This window comes from Mus caroli, chromosome 3, assembly GCF_900094665.2.
Source record: "Mus caroli chromosome 3, CAROLI_EIJ_v1.1, whole genome shotgun sequence".
Classification (NCBI taxonomy): domain Eukaryota; kingdom Metazoa; phylum Chordata; class Mammalia; order Rodentia; family Muridae; genus Mus; species Mus caroli.
The window spans coordinates 60,835,556-60,840,119 of NC_034572.1; the positions used below are offsets into that span (position 1 = coordinate 60,835,556).

Sequence of the window (4,564 nt, forward strand, 5' to 3'; positions counted from 1 at the left end):
GGGTATGGGGGACTTTTGGGATAGCATTGGAAATGTAAATGAGGAAAATACATAATTAAAAAAAAGAAATTATCTAAATAAATAATAAATAAAAAATAAATGTAGGTTTTAACATTGTTATTGATTATAATATGAAAAATATAATATGAATTCTTAGCACCACAAAAAGAAAGTTTAAATGCTTTCTATCCTGTATTTCCAGATAACTAATATGTTATTTCTAATAATCTCTTTATCATAAATTGGTTATAAATTACCTTCAAAAAGGTACTTTAAGATATTTTAATGACTTCAGGTACTTAAATATTATAATTATGTTTCCAGTATTATATATATACAGATTAATTAAGTTAAACGGTCCTTGTAGTGTGATATGTAATGTCTTTCCTTCTGTATCTGACAATTGTTGGCAATTCCAGCCTTACCACAATACCCATTTTAATTGCTTCTTTCCAAGTCTGTTATACTAAATAAAACTCCAGAACTGTACATGACCTAGTATCATAGTGCCTCACACATAGTGGAAATCTTGAATTATTGTATCAACAAATTATTAAGTGAGTGGCCAATTCTCTTTTCTTCTTTAAAGTCCAAACCTGGATTTATTTTGAGCTTACATTGGATTTTAAATAATCACATTGAAAGTACATGCCATCTCTGCTAAAGACCTTAGCCGTTATGCAATTGCTCTAATGAATTATAATCATGCAAAATGTAGTTAAATAATAAAAAATGTTATCAGTATTTGCTATATGGCTTTATCTCTACTTAAGTTCACTGAATTTTCTGTGCATTAAAAAACTGGAAAATTATATTATTGAAGAAATATTCAATCGATTAAGCTCAATGACACTGATTCTAAAATATGAAAGGAACAGTTTTTATTTATGAGGTTCACTGTACTTGTTTTGTATAGTAAATCAGTCACCTTTTAGATTCTTTGTTATTTGCTTCCAAATTTTTTTCTTATGGATTATATTGAATTCTATTAAATTAACCTTTCCCTGAAGATGATTAATGTATAAGCTCACTTATTTTATTTCACATAATTAGTCTAGCTGCAAATTAAAATTTGAGATACATTGGTATGTACTTCTGCATCTGAAAAAAATAATAATCCTTTATTTCAAATCTAGAAGCCACTAGTAATTCAGTCTGTCACATCATCTATACAACTCATATCTTAATTTCTTAGCATGCTGATATGCAGCACAGGGTTGAAAGCATTGTTCGAATGTAGATAAATATTGTCTATCTGGCTTCCTTTATCCGCTCTCTGTTATCTCAACAAAGCTATTGTATTAGCATAGCAAAAGCTGTACCTTGCAATTTCGCTTTGACTATTATGCAGTCCTTTCCTTTGAGTGTTCTTAAATCAATAGAATTTTATGTTTGAAAATATCATGTCCAAGATAGAGTCAGCCTATATACCAGATTTTTCCCAAGGTTACTGTTTTGCCTTATATCTGTCCAGTTTGAATATTTCCTATGGTCCTTACATATAACTTAGCTCACCTCCCCCTTACTGATGTTGCCCGCACATTATGGGCCTTCATGCATAACTGCTTACTATCTCTTTCCACTCTTCTGGAGTTATATAAAGATACATCTCTTTGTAAAAATAAAAAAATAATTTAAAATGTGGTTTTAAAATTTGCCTCCTTAAACTAAGTACTTTTTTTTTTTAACTTAGGTTGGATTTCAGGTAATGAATATTGACTTGAGGAATATCTCACTTTGGCTCTTTTCTTCTCTGTATGTTCAGCAATGTTCTTGTTGTAGTTGCCTGGTTTTGAGACAAGCTTGACATGTTGCTCAGACTGACCTGGAAGTGACTAATGTAGCTCAGGCTGCCCTTGAACTCACGATCTCCCAGGTCATTCTCTAAGGGTGGATTATGTGCACATGGCACCATGCCAAGCTTTCTTAGTATCCTTTCAAAGTAGATCATTAAAAATGATCTCAACTTCCAGAATGCTTAGGTACAACTCCTTGGGTTTTCTAAATGTCATTTTAAATTTAATTTAGTATACATTTAAGGATGCTAATTATGTTTTAATGTGTTTATGGGCATAATAATGGTCATTTGCATTTGATTTCTCTCTAATTTATTTGGCATAAATACAGTAGCTTTGAAATAATTCTCTGTTATGCTGGTTGGATGGTTTGTTTATTAGTTATTTCAAATGTTTTCTCTCTAAAAAAACTCAGGCAGCTCATGCTAACTTATTCATGGAAATAGTGGACAGTGAAAATATGAACATTATATAAGGCACTTCTAACAAAAATTAAAGGCAAACAAAAAGTCTTCTGTATTTAAATAAAAAAATCAAGTCTTTGGTCACAGCTGATTAGTAAGAAATAAAATAAAGTAGTCTTAGCCGGGCATGGTGGTGCACGCCTTTAATCCCAGCACTCGGGAGGCAGAGGCAGGCAGATTTCTGAGTTCGAGGCCAGCCTGGGCTACAGAGTGAGTTCCAGGACAGCCACGACTACACAGAGAAACCCTGTCTCGAAAAACAAAACAAAACAAAACAAAACAAAACAAAACAAAAAATAAAATAAAATAAAATAAAGTAGTCTTAATTTTTCTTTCCTTTCTCCCTCTTTGACAATCCTTTAAGGTGAGATCATGAATAGTAAAAACTAAAGGGAAAGAGGTGCCAGCAATATTCTAAGTATCGTATGTATTTTAACTCCAGTGAGTCCTCACAAACTGAGTTTTGTGCTTTTACATTATTTCTGTGATGTATGGAGGACTGGCCACAAGACACAATGCTTAGTTACTTTCTATAGAGCTAGTAAGTGATGAACATTCTCCTTAAACAATCATAAATCACACTTAGTGTTAAAAAATAATATAACTGAGGGTACAGGGAGATGCCTGACTGGAAAAGGGCACTTGCTGTAAAAGGGAGAGGAAAAAAAGCTCAAGTCCAAGTGGATCAAAGACCTCCACATAGAACCAGATACACTGAAACTAATAGAAAAGAAAGTGGGGAAGAGCTTCAAACACATGGACACAGGGAAATTTTCCTAAACAGAACACCAGTAGCTTATGCTCTAAGATCAAGAATTGATAAATGGGACCTCATAAAATCACAAAGCTTCTGTAAGGCAAAGGACACTGTCAATAGGACAAAATGGCAACCAACAGATTGAGAAAAGATCTTTACCAAATCTATATGTTAGAGGGCTAATATCCAACATATACAAAGAATTCAAGAAGTTAGACTCCAGAGACCAAATAACCCTGTTTAAAAATGGGGTATAGAGCTAAATGGAGAATTCTCAACTGAGGAATACTGAATGGCTGAGAAGCACCTAAAGAAATGTTCAACATCCTTAGTCATCACGGAAATGCAAATCAAAACAACCCTGAGATTCCACCTCATACCAGTCAGAATGGCTAAGATGAAAAACTTAGGTGACAGCAGATGCTGGCCATCTTGTTGAAAGCAATCTACAGATTCAATGCAATCCCAATCAAAATTCCAACTAAATTCTTCATAGATTTAGAAAGAGCAATTTCCAAATTCATCTGGAATAACAAAAAATCCAGGATATGAAAACTAGTCTCAACAATAAAAGAACTTCTAGGGGAATCACCATCCCTGACCTCAAGCTGTACTACAGAGCAATCGTGATTTAAAACTACATGGTACTGGTATAGCGACAGACAAGTAGACCAATGGAATAGAATTGAATACCCAGAAATGAACCCACACACCTATGGTCACTTGATCTTTGACAAAGGAGTTAAAACCATCCAATGGAAAAAGGACAGCATTTTCAACAAATGGTGCTGTTTCAACAGAATGTTATATTCTTAACAACAACAAAAATCTACTTAACCTAAATATATTGCTTTATGGTCTAATTTCCTTGAGTCTTTAGTTGGTCCACTTGTTCTGTTATCAGCCCTCTGTCTTACTGCTCCAGCAGTGAGTGATTTGTCTTGTATAGTCCCCTTGATTCCATGTTAGCAAGAATGTGGTTGCTAAGTCTTGTTTGCCTTTCTCTTACATATCATCTGTCTATTTCTGTTATACAATATAGCATTAACTCTAGTCAATATGTGCTAAGTAATTTTTAATTTTTTAACAAAGAAATCTTTATTGCTCTTTTTAATAATGCTGAAGTGCTTTTGAGAATATGTTCATTTCATGTAGTGTTGTCTTTCATAAATATAATTTCTTTCAAGTATATTACAAACTTTGACCTCATTTACATAATTCTCTTATTTTTAAAACAGCTTAATACTAACGATTTTCCTTCATATGTTTTTTAAAGATTTATTTTTATGTTTATGAGTACTCTATCGGCATATACACCTACATGCCAGAAGAATATCACATGATTGTGAACCATCATGTGGTTGTTAAGAATTGAACTCAGGGAGACTGCTTTGGCTGGGGAGGCAGAAATCCGGCCTCAGTAGGGCCACAAGCCTCTTCCGGTCAGAAAAGCACAGGGGTAGCTAGGGCGCAGGGTCGGCTGACACTCGCCAGCTACCCACAACACCCACCACAGGATCTTAAGACTTCTGGTGAGTGGAACACAG

General features: G+C 33.9%; 1 protein-coding gene across 1 annotated transcript in view; it reads left to right on the forward strand.

Annotated features, from left to right (window-relative positions):
- Rsrc1 (arginine and serine rich coiled-coil 1) overlaps positions 1 to 4,564 on the forward strand; it is a 350,502-nt gene that overhangs the window by 288,061 nt on the left and 57,877 nt on the right. The window lies entirely within an intron of this gene.